Here is a 17,257-nt window from a genome sequence, read left to right as displayed (position 1 = left end):
ACAGATGTGAAATAACGTCTTTCCAATACAATAAATGTGAAAACTTAAAGCGATTTGTGCATTAAGAAGCACATACACTGCCACATGATGTTCCAATTAATTCAAAGGAAGATTTGTTGCAATGAGAAGGAAAAGCAGATCTCAGTGCTTTGCACACATTACCAAGCTGCTGTCAGGATTGATAGGCCTAAAGCCCAGGGTTTATAGAGAATATTTAATCCTTTAAAATAAAAAATTAAGAATTTGTTGAGGCGAGTAAAATGTGCTAACGGTAATTTTTAGAAAATATATACTTTTAAAAATTCAACTAAACCCCAAACACTCCTCTCAAGCAAGGCATAACAAACCACAGCTATAACTCATTCAAGATATTCCTTATTTAGGAAAAAAAAAAAAAAGTTGCTAAACTAATAGAGTTTTGCTCATTACACAGCATCAGACTACACCTCTTTCAGTACTACTGGAGAATTAATCAGCTGTGTTTTTTCATCAGCTGTGTTCTGTTAGGAGGGCTGAGAGCAGGCAAGGTAGGAGGCATTGTTCACAGAGCAGAGTGGTGCCTCCAGGCTCTCTGAAGCAGCACTTGGGCCCAGAATATACAGAATGACATCAACAAGTTATCTGAGAAACGCGGCCAACATTCTAAAATAAACCCAGAAAATCTCCGCTGCCCACATTAACCAGTTTAAGGTGAACCACACACACTTCAGCTCAAAGGGTTCTAAATAAGATGAGTCTTCTGCCATAATAAACCGTTTTATTCTCCAGAATTATTTCAAGTTTGAATGCAGCCATGTCCTCCCCATCCTGCTAGTCCAACATGACTCAATTCCTCTAAGTTCATAAAATTCAATGTTCGCTTTCTTCTCCATCTGTGGTTTCACAGAGAAAGAAACTCATATTAGAGGGATCTAAATGCAGGGATCTGCACACATGCAAAACATTCCATGGCCCCGCTCGCTCAGAGGTGAGCAGTGACCACATGGCTTTAAACACACACTGAAAAAACAGAGCGGGATGAGCAAACAGCAAGCTAAAGCCGATGTATTTCCACCATCATCTCTAAATGCCCGCTCACAAATAAATCACAGAAAGGCTGGAAGGTTCAAACTGCTTTAGATCAGCTCCAGGGGCAGAGAGAAAGAGTTTCCTGTACACCAAAGCTGTCCTGAGGTAGAGCCTCTCCCTGACATTGAGGGATCCTTCCCATCTACCGACGATCCTCCTCTGCTACTACACGTGGACCACATCAACTACAGATGTAGGAAAGAATTATGGAGGAGAAAAACAACTGACCAGGGCGCTGGGTTATTTTCTTTTTGAAATTCCAAACTGAAAGTCCTCAGTCAAAAAAAGGCTCATCTCCAGCTGCACAGCACCATTATAATCCCTTAATATCTTGACAATTTGTTCCATTCTCTTATTTTTTTATTCACTGGCTTAACAAGTATAGAATTTTAAAATATAATTTAATAATCATACTCTTTAGTGAACAAAGGCACCAACATTACAACATTTATTATAATCCCTCTAAATTATATAATTGATTAACATGTCATTTTGCACATATCCTAACACCTCAATTAAAAAAAGAGTTTAAATGAGGAACTTCACACTTCTCCCCCAAATGCAAATCACCTGTGAGATAGGAGGGAAAAAACCTAAATATTACATCTCTTACATGTAAAGGCAATTTAAATAATTTTAAATATAGACAGAATAGATGACAGGAACGTTGCCCCGATATCTCTTGCACAGGTCATTTAAATACCAGAGAGCAATAAGAAGACATCAGAATTATCTAACAAAATATATCTGGCTAGTTCCTAAACATTAAAAAAAAAAAAAAATCAAACTTGCATAAGGAACAATTGTGTGAAGACAGTTCACATAATTAAGCTTGAAAGCTCATAGCCTTACTCGTGCTATATAAAAATTTCCCAGACTGCGAAAAAGGTTTAAAATAAATACATCTACATTACCAATTCCATACCAAATCACTTTATTTTCCTTACTACTGTTTACAAATCATTCCTTTTCCTTCCTCCTTTGTACTTCCCAGAACCCCTTTCCCCCACTGCTCATAAAAATTGTAGTCGTTGTACGGCTATGGGACACAATGTTTTTATACTAAACAAAAAAACCCACCCTCTTCTTAAATTATCGTTTTTTCTCCCTAAAGAACTCCAGTTTCTCAACTCTGAAATTAATCACCTGTCAAAGAAGGCACTAAGGTCAGTTTTTCTGAGCAATTGCACTCTCCTTGCCGCTTAGCATCTCAAAAGCACGTAAAAATTTACTGCAAAATACAGCTCCACAAACTTAAAAAAAAATTAAAGTCTTTCCAGTCAGAAGCGGACCCGTCTTTTTTTCCTCACGACTTCTGCCGCTGAACACAAAATCCCGCTGGCAGCACAACCCCGCTGTACCTTCATCCTTCTCCCTCTGGACAAAACACCCTCCGGTTCACCCATCAGGAGCGCTTCTGCCCCTGCCATTCCCAGCACACCTTCCTGCGGCGCACAACTCCTTGAAGCGTTCTCACCTCCCCCTGCCCGACCCCCGGCCGCTCCCGCCGGCGCATTCCAGGGACGGGCTCCCGGGGACGCTTTTCCTGTCGGTTCCCCGTTCGCTGCGATGTCGCCTTCCCCAACGACACCCAGCACAAAGGGTCCTTTCCCCGCACCCCGGGCGCTCCAGGGCCGCGTACCCCACCCTCCTTCGCTCCCTCCCGCCCGGTCCCCGGGCAGATCTGCCGGCCTGGCCCATAAATGTCCATCCCCTCCCGCAGGAAGTTCTGGAGAGGCCCCGGGAACTCGCCCACCCCGGGACCCCGCCGTCTCCCCCCGCTCGGCTCCCTCAGAGCGGGATGGGGCCGGCGGGGGGGGACCCTCCTTCCTTTCCCCCTTCCCCCTCCCGCCACCCCTTCGGCCGCTGGCCCCGACCCTCCCCGACCGTCGGGCTGAGGGAACACGCCCCGCTGGCCGCGCGAAGCCGGGACCCCTCGCTCACCGCCGCTCCCCCGCTCGCTCCGCTCCCGCCGCGGCTCCTCAGGAGACACTGACACCGGCGCACGGATACCGCGCCGCGCTATTTTTGGGAAACAAGGCCCGACCGCGGCCGGAACTACAGCTTCTGTCACGCTCTTCTTCGGTATCCTTCCGCACTTTTCTCCGCGCAGCTCCGGCGGAGCCGAGGGCGCTCAGAGGCGCCGGGCAGGGGCGGAACAGAACGGGGACGGCGGGGAGGGGCGCGGTTCCCCCGCGGCGGGCGGTAGGACGGGCACGGCCGCGCTCTGCACTCGAGGCATCTCCGGATTACTTTGTTGGGCCGGGGAGCGGCCGGGCCTACATTCCTGCCCGCCGACCCGCCCCGGAGTGACGGCGCGCACAGCCAGTCTCAGTGCACGCACGGTACAGCCCGCCAGTCAGGGCGCAGTTGGTGGGCGGGGCGTAGCGAAACGTGGACGCCTTGAGTGACAGGGGGGGCGCTTAATCAGAAAGGCGGGGCGAGACGCGACAGCCAATCAGAGCCGGGCGAGGGCGGGGCCGTTGGAGAGGGAACGCCCCGCTCCCCGAGCTCGGCGGGCGCGCATGCGCAGAGCGCTGGGCCGGGTGCGCCGGCCGTGACGCACCGGGCCCGGCCCGGCCCGAGCGGGGCCTGCGCCGAGGCCGGGCCTTGGGGGCCAAAGCAGCGCTTTGGGGGAATTAAAACAAATCCCGGTAAATGGTCCCGCGTTCCCCCGTCCTGAGCGTGCAGCGAGCGACTACAGCAGTTACCCCCACAACCAGCTCAGCTGCCCGTGTGTGTCACCCTCAGAAACTATCACCGCCTCCCCAACACACACGCATATGTATGTATATATATACACATATAAATACAACTCTATGCTATGCTGATACATTTTTATATATAGTGTATCTCTAAACACTGTGTGTCTAGCATATAGAATATATATGCAATATAAAAATATGTATATAAACGCTAGTATCTATTATGTAATTGTGAGAAATAGTCACTGGTAAAATTGAACAAGGACGAGGTTGTAAAAGCAAAACTATTAATATAGACATTACACTGTTAAATATATAGATAATATTTCATGTATATAATATGCGCTTAAATAGATATAATGTTTTATAGTGTATGTATTTGTAATATGCACTATAAATACATGTATGGTATACAGTACATATAGACTGTATTAATTCTAGCCTAAATATTAATTATATACAATATATCTGATTGTATGTATAGTGACTACTATATAGGTTTAGATTTTTTAAAAAGTATTTTTCTGACTGGCTTTCAGTGAAACTCTCAGCTCTGAGGACTGAGTCCCCACGTTCAGACAAAGGTGACAGTCCACCTCAGCTCCACCTCCATCCATCCATCCCCACCTCACATTATCTCTGCCAGAGCCCCCATTAATTTTGCTCTAAGTAGAAAAGACTACTCAGGAATACAGAATAAAAGACATGAAATGGGCGTCTTTCTCCTTCACAGAAGGCGGCAGCTGAAGAGCGACCCAAAAATAAAATTTTGATGATAAAATGATACTTGCCAAAAATCATCTGCGCTCTACAGCTCTTCCAGATTTATCCTGTGAGATACCCACAGCCTCGGAGTGGAATGACAGGAGCCATTTCACAGCTCTAAAGCACTGAAAAGGGCACATCTCTAATCAGGACGCCAGATCAGAGGGTGTTCTTTGTATTTGAAAATGGTATCATTAACTGAGCACAAAAAGGTAGCTCCACAAAAGGTTAGGAAATAGGATGCAAGAAATTATGACAGAAATTCCCATCTGGCAGTGTGGTGACCACACCATGGGATGGGAAAAGGAAGATCCTCCATGATCATTCCCAAAAACTTTGTGTAGGTTTCTGTTGTCTGTTTCCAGAAGTTTAGCTGGAATGGAAGCCGTGATTCACAGCTCTCAGAAACGCTGGAGTTCAGGGTTTGTAATGTACAGGTTTGGATTTAAAAGTGCTGCCAGTAAATGAGTTGAACAGCTTCAGGTGAAACATCCACCTTTGTTCAAAACAGAAGAGCAAGAATAAGCACTTCTTGTGGATCTAAGAAAAAGCTTACAAGTGAGAAAGACAACAAAATATAAATATTTGCCATCTACAATCATATTGCCAAACTGATTGTGGCTGATCTGTAAAAATCAGGAAGATATTCAAATACACACAGTTTTCTTTCAATATCAACATGAACAGTCCAAATGTCATTGATTTTCATATGAATATGATTTATTCTCTTCTTCCTCGCTGTACCTATCATCCATAATACCTGTAAGGTCTATTACTAGGATCTAATGATTAATACCCTGAAATCCTCTCATGACAGCAATATGCTGAGAAGATGTTAAGATAAAATAATGAATATTTAAGTTATAAAAGTCAGTGGGAATCTGAGTAAGACACTGAAGCAAGGCCTGAGCAAGGACTTCTAGACGTACTCGTGAATTATTTTCAGTACATATTATTCCAAGATGGCAAAAAATAAGAGCAGGAAGCCAAAGAGATAAATAATTGGTTCTAATCTGTCCTTTTCAGTGGCACCACGAAAATAAGCAGAGCATGTTTTGCTCAAGGGATTTCTCTATGAGCCTTGCAAACAATACTTCAGGGGCACAGAGCAGCCTCCTTCCTACCGAAATGCTTTCCTGCCCTGATGGAAGCACTGCCCTGTGTAACAATTGAGAAAAGGAAGCGCAGAATCCAGGTTGCAGTTGAAATTGCAGATGTTGTTTGCCATGTGTGCTGATGTGCTGCCACATCTGCTCCTGCAGAACCCTCCTGGGACTGGTGGGGAGGGCACAGGTGTCCTGACGTGTCACAGTGAGTGAAAAATGTCACCCCTCAGGCTGACATGAATGAAGTCAGAAGAATTGGTGCATCAAAATCACTGAAATCACTGCCTGACCCGATGGTGCCGAGTTGGGTTTAATTTCCAGGACAACTGCAAAGGCCAAATTCACATGGATGATACAAAGGGTGCAAAACTGTAGATAATAAAGAAAAAATGCACATTGCAGAGGAAAAATTGCAATCTTAGTAAGGCTGTAGAAGCAGCAACATAAGAAAACCCCAGAGAACATCACACTGGAGTGTCAATATGACAAGGGAAAAATTACCACAAGCATCTGCCAGGATCACTCCTGAGAGAAAAGGGAACAACCACTGACTGCATTTCTGCCCATCTTATGTACAACCCAGAGACTAAAAAGAGCCCCCTGAAATCTCTTCCCTTGGCCAAATAGCAGGCACTGCAATTTCCATGGTATCCAAAGAGAAATAAACTCAGAGCAGTAGCAAACATACAGAAAGATATGGGGAAAAGATAGCAGTGTTCTTAATTTTAACTAAATAGCCTCAGAGTTGAATAGAGTCATCATCCAGCAGTTGTTATGGCAATAAAGCTTTCCCTTGCATCTCTATTCCAGTGCATTTCCACCCACCCATTCAAGGTATTTTGGAGGAACTACCACCAAAATCATGTCTCTACTAACTTTCAACTCACATTTTAGGACCTTCTTGTGTTTCACTCCAGAGATGTACCATGGTTTTTCCTCCTTTCAAATGCTCCTTATATTCCAGAAATCAGTTTTTTCATCTTGTGTCCTGGAGAAGAGAATCTGAGCCTCATGCTTCTAGAGGTGAACATTACATAAAACCAAAATGCAGGACTTTTAAAGTCATAGCTAAGAGGAGTAGGGGATATTATGTAGCTCTTGCATGTTGGCCAAACAATTAAGTTACCCTTCAAAGGGAAAGGGGGGGTGTCTAAGAACAAGGTTTTCAGAACAAGGTTCCTACAAATCGCAGGCCAGATTAATTCCTAATATTGTTCCACTTACAATGGGGGAAACACTCTGTGAATGAAGATTTTGTAAAGGACTACTGATTGCAACAAAACCGAATTGTACTCACAGCATTTCAGGATGGGAACTCACATTAGAAACAAAGGAGAGGGGCAGCGGGGACTCCCACCTAGGGAGCAGGAAATCAGAGAGGAGCAGATAATGGTTCTTGGCCATTAAGGCTTTGGGTAACCCTGTTAACCCCGTGGTCACCTCAGCACAAATACTGCCTGTCCTCTCGGGGAGCTGGCTGGGAACAAACTCCCCTGAGCTCCCTGTCTGTGTTTAGGAGTGCTGCTGCTACACACTTTGGCTCTGATGCTCCACTACACACAGATAAAATCAAGATTTCCTTATTTTCCTGAAGTCCAAGTCGCCTGACAATGCTTGAATTAAATTCACTCAATCCGTCCCATAAACTGCTCTCTGTAAACCACTCGTATTTCCACATCATTATACGGTATATTCACTAATCTGATTGCCTTGGGTATATTTGTTTTTCCAAAACTTGTGGCCAAGGTACATAAGATTAGATCAGACACAGCTTGTCTAAGAATGCTGTTATGTGGGTGTACAGTGTATTTGCTAGTTTTGAGTTACAGGTAAAAGGACTCCTTCAAACTCTTCCAGCCAGGGGTGCGAGCTCAATTCCCTGAAGTTTTCTGCTGCAGCACTTGGAACTTTACTTTTTGCTTTGCTCTTGGTGTTCTAACACTGGAGGATCAACAGGGGAAATGCTGGTACTGCCTCACCGAGGGCACACCTGGCCCATACCTCAGCAAAATCTGTGATATTTTATAGGTCCTCACAAGTCTCCCTGGGATTCACACTCTTCTGCCGGGATTTTCTCACCATTCTGCACGTTAACATGAACCAACAGCTGGGTTTGGGAGATGCGATATAAATAGCAACATCATGCTGTGAGCGAGCTTCTTGGAAAGTAAAGAAAATACGTTATTTAATGCACTCTGACATTTGCCTTTCCTCCCCTCATTCCTAAGCTGCACTTCTGTAAACACCCATAATGACAAATGCTAAGAAGTTGACTTGTTCACATTGACATAACAAGTGCTGCCTTGAGCCCAGGAGATGATATCCAGAGCCTTTTACCTCTCCCCTCAGCTGGCAAACCCTGCACAGCGGGGAAAGGAGGCAGAGCGTGGATGGAAATTCCTGCTTCCAACAGCACTCGAGATTACAACCTTTGGTATTTTATTTTCATGGTTGCTCCATGTTGCCTCAGAAACTTCCTGCTTTTGCCATATCTTTCCATTCATTAAAGTTGCAGCTTGCAATTAAACATTCTGACATAACATAGCTGAGATTTTTTGGCAGCAGCCTTAACCAGAGGTTTTCAGAGTTTCCTGCAGACGGCTTTAAATTTTCATATCCTCATGAACGCTTGCCACCTTCTTTTAATAACTTGAAAAAATAAGCCTCTCTCAGGAACTTCATTGTTGCTGTATTTCCCCAGCACTCGCTGGCTGCTGTTAGCAATGTGTCGTGCACATGTATATTTATAGAGGGAGCAAAGACTTCATATGCACTCCATAGTTTGACATCTCATAGGGAACACACAGATTGCTTAGCAGATCTAAAGAAAAGTAGTTATGTTCAATATTTTCATTATTAAAATGTAATTTTCTCTTCTGACGGCATTGTGTTATTTCGCCCCTCAAAAAAATCATGTTTACTGCATTATTCAAAACTTACAGGCCCTCATCTGTTAATAATTTTGTAGCTTTATACATATTATATATTGCAACACTGAACTATATGTATTATTTTTATGCAACAAAGTATTTCTTAGGTTAAATCTTGACCTTTTTCCAAGGAGCAGGAAATCACTTAAAAGGATTTTAAAGCTATTTGCATTTTTAAGGTGTAGAATATATTTTTTAATTTGGAGAGCTGTTCAAATACTGCTTGCCATTATCTCCAATATAGATTTGAAATTTATTTTAAAGGGGGTCTTTTTAATGTTCAAACTGACCTTAAAGCCTCTTTTCTTCTAACATTACCTGGCAAATAAATTCTTAAAGGGATATTATCGATTTAAGAACTATGCTTTAGTCTGGAAAAATTTCCAAGAGATTAAAGAAAAAATGGCTCCTTTTTTCTGTAAGTTTAATTTCTATATTTGACAGCAGTATGTGTGGTCAGTATCTCATGCTGTTAGGAAACAAAAGGGACAGAAATAGATATAGGAGACCATAATACCTGAAACATTTTTGAACTACTTTTTTAAAGTAGATTTGAAGTCGATGGGGTCTCTTCAAGTGACAAAAGACTTGTGGAACTCTTAAAAGCCAGATAAGTTTCTCCTGACTTGTGCAGGGCACCCTCAGCTCCCTCTGCAATCAGCTAAAGCTGCTCTTAAAATCCGAGTTTAAGTGTTATTTTTCCTGCATTTCGTCTGCTTCACTTTAAACTCACTGACCAAACTGCAACACAAAGAGGGACATTTTTCATCCTGATCTGGTAGCCTTCATATCCAGAGCCCAGGGTGGCTCTGCAGGATCTAAGAGTGTACAAGGCACAACAAAGAAACCTCTAAAGCAGTTAACTTACGGAATAAAGTTTAAGCATTAAACTTGGGCACTTTGCAAGGTACATTTTGGGGTTTTATAATGGTGAACAGACTCCTCAGTACAAATATATCATTGGTGCACGTCCTATTGATTTCTTTGGGGGCACATGTAGGATGGCTGGTCTGTGTCCCACAAGATAAAAAGCACCCAGCAGCTTCCCTGCTCCCCCCTGGCCCTTCCAGGTAAAGGCAAAAAAGTCATGGATTCTCTCTTGGAGTTTGGAAAAGGAAGCTTAAAATTTTCCCCGGAGCGTTGACGTGGATCAACTGGTGCACGTTTCTGAGCTCTGAATCCGAACAGGCATTTGTTACGGGGTTTGTGGTTTTCTTGGCTGTGATTTAGGATTATTGCATACTTTCTCAACCCTTTACTAAAAATATGCTCGGTTCTTACCATGAAATGCGGCAGCACATTTGTTGCAATCTCTGAGGATGGTTTCTTATCTGTCAAACAGTTTAGAAGACAAACTGGCACGGAGACAGCTCACCTGTTTTCTGCGGGTACTCGACGAGAAACTGCATCTCAGAGCCCACTGTGGCACCGAGGACAAGCGTTCTGAGACAAAGCTCATGTAAACAGGTCACCTCTCACTGAAATGCCATTTCATTCCCAAGCCAAGCCAGCTGGCTTTGGACAGAAAGTTCTTTTCTCCTTGCGTGGGCAAACTTTATCGCCTTCCCATCCTTTTTCTCTTGCTGTCACATTACTGCAGAGGTGGCGGTGGCTGATAGCAGAGTGAGAAGCAGTGTTCAAAATGTGTCCAAGATAATAATGCCTGGTCCTGCAGCCATGTGTTGAATCCATCCATGTGATCTCACATAACCTAATCAAATGTCTTCCTTTCTGTTATATGAAAGTAAAGGTGAACTGAGATTGAATTCAAGTTTTTGAGTTAAAAAGAAAAGTCACCCAAAGTTTCGGTGTTTGATCCTGCGTTTTCATTGCTCTCGGTCACAGTTTCGAAGGGTCCAAGCACATACTGTGTTTGGAGCTTTTGAAACTTTAATTTCAATTTAGCAAATCCTATCGTGTTCCATGCTGGTAAGAAGCAAATTTCTTCTTAGAAAGCATGACCCTCTCCCACAGGGCAGAGTAAGAAACAGAGTGTTATTTGGGAGGAAAGCTGGAAATTTGGGATTGTGGGGTTTCTCTTTGTTGTCTTGTGGTTGGTTTAAGATGCAAGCCCATCTTTAGATTCTAAAATGAAAGGCCTTCAAACTTCTGCATAAAACACTGCTCTAGTCAATGGAGAGTCTCTTATTGATTCAAAGACCTGCACAACTGCACCATTTGAGCAAATGAGTAAAATACACAATAGGTACAGTTTAACTGGTGTAAAAGTGGCTTAAATCTGTTTTACTACCCTTTAGCCAAGCTGAACTGATCTAAACTCGGTTAAAGCCATCACTGCCGAGGAAGCCAAGCTCTGAATTTGCCATGCCCCGGGCTGTACCTTCCCCCTGGGGAGAGGAGGAGAGGCTACCTCAGCTCACCCGCTCTCAGGCAGGTTTGCATATGGGAACAGCTGACACATAAAGGTTCCTTATCCCCACACTAATTTGTCCGCGCGTCCACGGCCATAGTTACACTTGTTTATATAACAGCACTTTAAAAGGATACTTTCAGGGGCTGAATCCATGAATGAGCGATCTCATTCAGGCCCTGACGTGCCTGACAACTCACCGCGCATCAGCTGAGCCTCGCTAATTGACCGTGTGCGTTTGCTCTTAGCCCGTGGCGATCGGCGATGGAAGAAACGCGTCCAGGCTTCTCTTTTTCTTGGCCTGAGGTCGCGCTGACACACGGAGCTCACGTTTGCTGCGGGCTAAGGACAGGAATGCTGCGTGCGGTGATTCCTTAGGGGGCTGGCATCCAACAGCATCCCCGAGCTCCTGGTCAAAGTGGGATAACTGAGAGCATAAATCTGATAACTGAGAGCATAAATCAGGTGTTAGCTCGGCTCGGTGCAAGTCAGTTAGGGATGCATTTAAAGCAAATTGACCCAGCACTAGCTGAACTAAATTCAATGCAGCTGAATCTAACATATATGGAAAGACTTTCAACTACTCATAAAAAGCCAAAAGCCTAATGTTCCTTGCTTTAGGGCATGTGCATTCACTTCAAACAACAAACACAACTGGACGCATAAAGCAAGTGAGTCAAATTCGCAGCTATCCCTGCAGACAACAATCAGAGAGGGACAGAGGGAGCTGTGGAAGCAGCAGAACCTTCCCTGGCTCTCCTGCCAGGTTTGGGACACTCGTTTGGGGTTGTAACCTGCAGAAAGTGAGGGTGAATATTCTGTGTTGTCTCAGAAATGTGTGCTCTGCCACCACTTCATAACAAATATGTAACAACCCTAACAGCCCTGGTAAAAACCAATTGTGAACAAACACAAAACAACTGAGTTTGTTTTCATTCCTTGAGCGTGATGAAAAGTGTTAAGGATCAGAAGATGATACAGAGGCTGAAAAATAAAGCTAGTTTTCATAAATTTTAATAACCAAAGTGTTTTTAGTAATTTGATCTAGCAGAAAATTCTCTAATTAATAAAAAGCAAATAAAGCTTGATTTCTTCAAATGGCTTTACCCTTCATCTCTAGAAACTGTTGCTTCCCTAGAAATTAAGGAAGTATAGCTGGGATTAGTCATAGAGGGACAATTTTTAAAATCCTTTTCAAAGGGAGATGGATTTGAATGAAGGAATTTGGCCCCCTAGTTCCCATTTCCTGGCTGAGTTATTTCTTCTAAGAAATTCTTTCATGGAGAGTGTCCGTGGGAAACTCGTCTGGATTCTTTGTGCTGTGTGAGATTTTAGAAGACTCTGTTATGGATCAGCATCCCACCAGGGAGGATACAAGATGCAAACGCGCAGTCAAATGATAATCTTGCCCCTCCAACACGCTACATAGTCCTGGCTGCAGGCTGTGCTCCAGATTTATTCCTCTGTGGCTGTTGAGAACCAAGGAGTTGTCCTGCAGCCTGTGGGAAGGAATGCAGCCCTTTCTCAGGGTGGTTACTCAGCTCATTCACAGTAAAAATACATCGCCCCGCACACCGTGGGACTGTGCTGTCAGTGCCCTTTGCCGGGGAGTCACTTGTGCTCCCGGATTTTTTCCCCTCCGTACAGCACTGTACTCACACCGCACAGTTGCAGCAGACCACACATTTTGAACACAGGAAAGAAATAAGCATATTATTATCAGGATAATTGAGTGTTGGAAAGAAAGTTGCCTCCAGCACTCTGTCCAGATTAAAATCTCAATCAGCACCATTATCTGGGAAGTATCTGCAGTGACACGTGCATGCTCTGCGTCTCAGTCAGCAATCTGGCCCAAGCATTTGCAGAAGCTTTAGCAATTTCTTTAATGACCCTTACAAGTCCTCCATCTATTCAAATGCTGAAATGCCAGTCTAAGTAAGACAAAAACTCCTAAAACAGCAGATTGAAGTACTCCATGTAAATTGAGCAATTTCTGTTAACACATGTCGACTAAACCAGAGCTGCCAATCAGCCAAGCTGCTCCTCTGTGACAACAAACATCTGAGGTACTGGAGCTTGAAGTTAATCGAAGTTATTTATTTTATCATGCAGAACTAAGCCATCAGCCATTGCTCTCACAGACATGGTTCTCATCTTCCCCCTTAACCGGGGTACGCATGCTTTCTTCAGAAGAAGATAAATATTATGTACTTAGCCTCAATTTTAACCTTAAAAATCCAGCTATTAAGAGATGATGTTTATTCTGCCTCTAGTACCAAATTGTTCAGGCAGGCATAATTTAGGGATCACTGAAAGAAGAAAACCTAAACCACAACTATTGTTAATTCAAGACCGAGCACTTTTTGTATCAACATGAAGCAACCACGAGTATAAGAACTGTAGCTAAAACTGGTTTCCTCTCACCATGTCAGCGATCCGAAAGGTTCCTTCAGAGGATTATTGCTTAAGAACTGCTTCAATGGACGAGTAAATACCTACAGCAAGCAAAGCAAAGCCATTTCCACAGCACCATTTCTACACCCTACCATCGGTTTATTTCTTTCCTTCTGGTGCACAGCTTTGCTCCTCCATCATCGAGAGTGAAATTATAATTCAGTAACATTTCTCTGACTTTGGACTGATTCCACTGACTGTTGATAGTGGTTGCCTCCAAAGGCCCTGGGGATGCATGTTATCCTGCATGCTCTGTGAGGCTCCTTCTGAACAATGCAGAGCTGATCCCTCTCTCCGTGCCAGCTCTCTCGTGAGCCATGCGCTGGGGTAACAGTTCCAACTTCCTTCTGTGTCCTGGAGATTTTGGCTCCAGCTTTGCTTGTTTGCCATGAGAAGGTTCCAAAATAAGAAGCACATTCATTCCTGCTCTCTTCTTTTCACATGGTTACATTTAGCCTTTCTTTTAGTGCTCTCCTCCCATCACAAGGCTGGGAGTATTCGCTGTCTTACTGCTTATGGAAATCATAATTTATGTACTGTCCCAATGATTTGCTTGTATTTGAGCTGCTCTCAGCCGATCTGACTTCATAGCCTATAGCTTTAGGTGCATCTGATGATTCCCCTTTTCCCCCTCATTGTTTTGGTTCGTTAGTTTTAGCACTGCTGACACAAACAGTGCATTTCAAAAGGCATCTTTCCTGTGGGCTTTGTTTACTCGTTAATGTGGCTAAGTGTCATCTGAAGTCCTGGGTGACAGCTCGCTTTGCTTTGCATTGTGGCATTCCCATATAAGATTTATTGTGTCTGAAGGAAAACACAGCTACAGCTACATCTGTAGGAAAGGGAAGAAGAGTCATGGGAAAAGGGGAGTTGCTGGAGCTCTGGCTGTGAGGGGGACTGGGGAACTTGACATTTAGGTTCCTGCACAAGATGTAATTTCCAGCTGAACAGCTCAGGCACTTACACAGCTTCACTTTGGCCCCAGCTGTGCACTAAGTGCAGCCGACATCTCTCTTAAGAGCTACTCACAGCAACCTGACTTGATGTGACTGTTTTGTTTTCAGTAAAAGGCAGAGGGAAAGTTGCTTTAGCAAAGTAGCTGATAGCCCACACGAACTGGATTGGAGCATTTCGTCCAGGCCACTCAGAAGGGAACCAAAGTCGCTGGGAAAATGGCAGATGAATCTGACAGCTTGCAAATAAAGTTTTCCTGGAAACGTTGCACACTGAGTTGATGGCTGTGTAGCTTCTGGTACTGAATTATTGGTACAATCCCAATTCTCTCCAACGAATCGCATTTTCCTCACTTCAGGATTAATCAACATGTCATTTAGATGTACTCTCAGACAATAAGCACTATGATATGGATGTCAAACTATTTTAGGTCAGGCAGTTTTCCATTTTTAGCTTATATATTCTGTTCGAGAACTAATGCCTCAGATTCAGAAAAGGCAGAAGTCACAAGATCCGAGCAAAATCCTGATTCCATGAAGGATCAGTCGGAGTCGTGCCGTTGACCGTGAGAGGGCCAGGATTTCACCTGATGGGTCTGTTTTAATTAAAGATTTTTCCTGCTCAAATTATGGTTCTGTCCTCAGTAACTGAGACAGTTACTCAAATTCCTGCTTTTAAAATGCTTCACCGCACCATGACACTGCCTAGCACAGTTTTTTTGCTGTGAATCCTCAATACCTTTATGTATCATTCTAAGATAACCAAGACTAAATTTTGGGTGTATACTTCCGTGTAAACATCCCTGTTTTCTTGTGCACTGCGTGTGTACATATGTACACACACGCACAGAGTTCCTCTTCCATTAACATTAAACAGTAATACATGGTGAAATTTCTCATGCAAAGCGGTCTCCGAAATCGAGACAAGTAAAAAAATTTAGGAATAAAAAAATATCTGCTAACCCATCTAGCCAATATATGCATTTAAAATGGAGGCAGCCTTTCATCTTAGTTCAGATTGGACACATGTAGGTGCCTATCCACCTTCAGAGCTCACCACGGTCCATCAGGTGTCACATTGTACAAACATTTTCCTGCAGAAAGTCACAGAGCCAGTGAGGACAGAATTCAAACCCTCCCTGTCCACAGCGAGTCCCTGCCATCCAAAACAGAAGAGAAACGCTGGGTATGCCTACGACAGGGAGAGCCAACTGGAGGCCCACAGAATTTGGATGCAGCTCCCAAAGCAGTTTTCCTTGGCCAGGAGGAGCTGGCTGGCTCTGAGGCCAACCATGTGGTGCTGCTCTTTGTGCTTGGGGCAGGGTGCACAGGGAGTTGTGTCTGCCCGATCTTCCTGGGCCCAGCTAACCCACCTGAGCCGGGGTAAAAATGGCTTTCTGAATCCTATACAAGTTGTCTATCCTTGTCTCCATGCTTTTCTGCACACAGAGGAAAACTTATTCCACTCATGGTCTGAGCTGGCCAGAGCCCTGAGCCCAAGCTAATATCCTGCCTCTCAGCAGGCCACAGTAATTTGGGCATGTAACACATTAGCTGCAGCTCCGTGGCTTCTGGTTCTCTTGGCCTGCAGCCAGAGTAAGCTCGTATCTGCCTACAAAAGCCCATGTAGACATCACTTAGGAGCCTGGTAGTCAGAAGACCTGTGACAGGAGTGGAAAAATACTGCTCCTGCACAGTGGGAAGCAGGAGCGTAGCGTGTGCTTCACAATCTCTCAGTGTCTTTTCCAGGTGCTGGGGACCTTCACGTCTGAGCACGGTGTCCCAGTCTGAGCAGTCAGGCCTAATCTCAGTCAGTCCTGCCTTTGCCAGTGTGTGCTGAACATGCAAATGCCCACCCAGCAGTTCATGAAGTACCTGCCTACTTGAGATTCGATCACTCTCAAAACCCTGCCTAATTTCTCGAATTAAGTCTCCTAATCTCCAGGCTATCATTCCTTTTTAAACTGCCCCATTGATTTAGTAGCCTCTTTAAAAGGAGCATTAAAATTATTCCCCCTCTGCAGCACTGCTCTGGTTCATTAATTACTTCACATTACCAACATAAAACCTGTAAAGCAAAAGAAAATTGCAGCTCTGACTTGGAACTGCTCTCCCAGTTTGTGCTCCCAGGTGTGGGCACTGGCTGTGCTGGGCAGTTCCAGCCCCTGCCCTCAACGCTGACACACCTGGAGCCTTTCAGTGCCCCAAAAATCCTGGCAGCACCACTCTGTGCATCAGGGCTCTCTGCACTTCATCTATACGAAAGCTGCAACAATCTGAGTGAGAATCAGCTTTTGGGGTCATTTTGAATTCTTCTGACACATTTTCTTTCTTCTTTTTCTCAGAGAGGAAGAAACCATGTGGGCCCTCTGGTCCCTCTCCTCAGCCCTGCAGAATCACTCTCCTGTGTACACAATGGGTAAAAAGATATATTTTCTCTTAGAAATCTGCAGATAATACAGATTCAGTGATGGCTGCCCGCATCTGTCAAGCATAATGAGCTGGGCAAGAGAGAACAAACACCAGAACTGCATCCCCATTGATTGTGCCTAAGTGTCCACAGGGGAGCGGGGTGACAACTCTCCCAAGTGACATTTCTGCCAGGTGACACCTGTCCCAGCTGGCACACTCCAAGTCTGGCTCCAAGGAGTTTGTGTGCTCGTTGGGAGCAGCAGCGCTGGCAGCACCTGAGCCTCGACCCTGCAGCAGAGAGAACTAAACCCCAGTGCCGACCCCAGCCTGGCTGCAGGAGCTGAGCCTCTGTTCCACATCCAGCCCGTGCTCGGGGAACTCTCCCCTGCAGCTGCTGCAGGGAGCCTCAGCACCGACTTCAGGCTGTGCTCCAGGGCTCAGCCCTGCCTCCCACTCCAGTGCTTCACGGTCTCCAGCTCCCTCCCTTGTACAC

The 17,257-nt window shown here is 44.6% G+C and overlaps 1 protein-coding gene and 1 long non-coding RNA gene across 5 annotated transcripts in view; both read right to left on the bottom strand.

Annotated features, from left to right (window-relative positions):
• MEF2A (myocyte enhancer factor 2A) overlaps positions 1-3,230 on the bottom strand; it is an 81,972-nt gene extending 78,742 nt beyond the window's left edge. For 2 of the 4 annotated variants that reach the window (XM_040076914.2, XM_040076916.2), the window contains exon 1: positions 3,013-3,230. The gene's annotated coding sequence lies outside the window, so the exon portion shown is untranslated. The remainder of the gene's footprint in view (positions 1-3,012) is intronic. The other 2 variants (XM_040076913.2, XM_040076915.2) reach the window with 1 other exon arrangement.
• A 2,089-nt stretch (positions 3,231-5,319) lies between these two features.
• LOC120758770 (uncharacterized) lies at positions 5,320-10,296 on the bottom strand. Its single transcript, XR_005703006.2, has 3 exons — positions 9,950-10,296; positions 6,532-6,632; positions 5,320-6,013 (listed from the first exon to the last, which is right to left on the bottom strand). It is a non-coding gene; the product is annotated as an uncharacterized LOC120758770 (long non-coding RNA).
• Between the last annotated feature and the right edge of the window lie 6,961 nt (positions 10,297-17,257).

Source organism: Hirundo rustica, chromosome 13 (assembly GCF_015227805.2).
Source record: "Hirundo rustica isolate bHirRus1 chromosome 13, bHirRus1.pri.v3, whole genome shotgun sequence".
NCBI lineage: Eukaryota > Metazoa > Chordata > Aves > Passeriformes > Hirundinidae > Hirundo > Hirundo rustica.
Note: the sequence above shows the minus strand (reverse complement) of the source record. Positions and strands in the feature narration are given on the sequence as shown.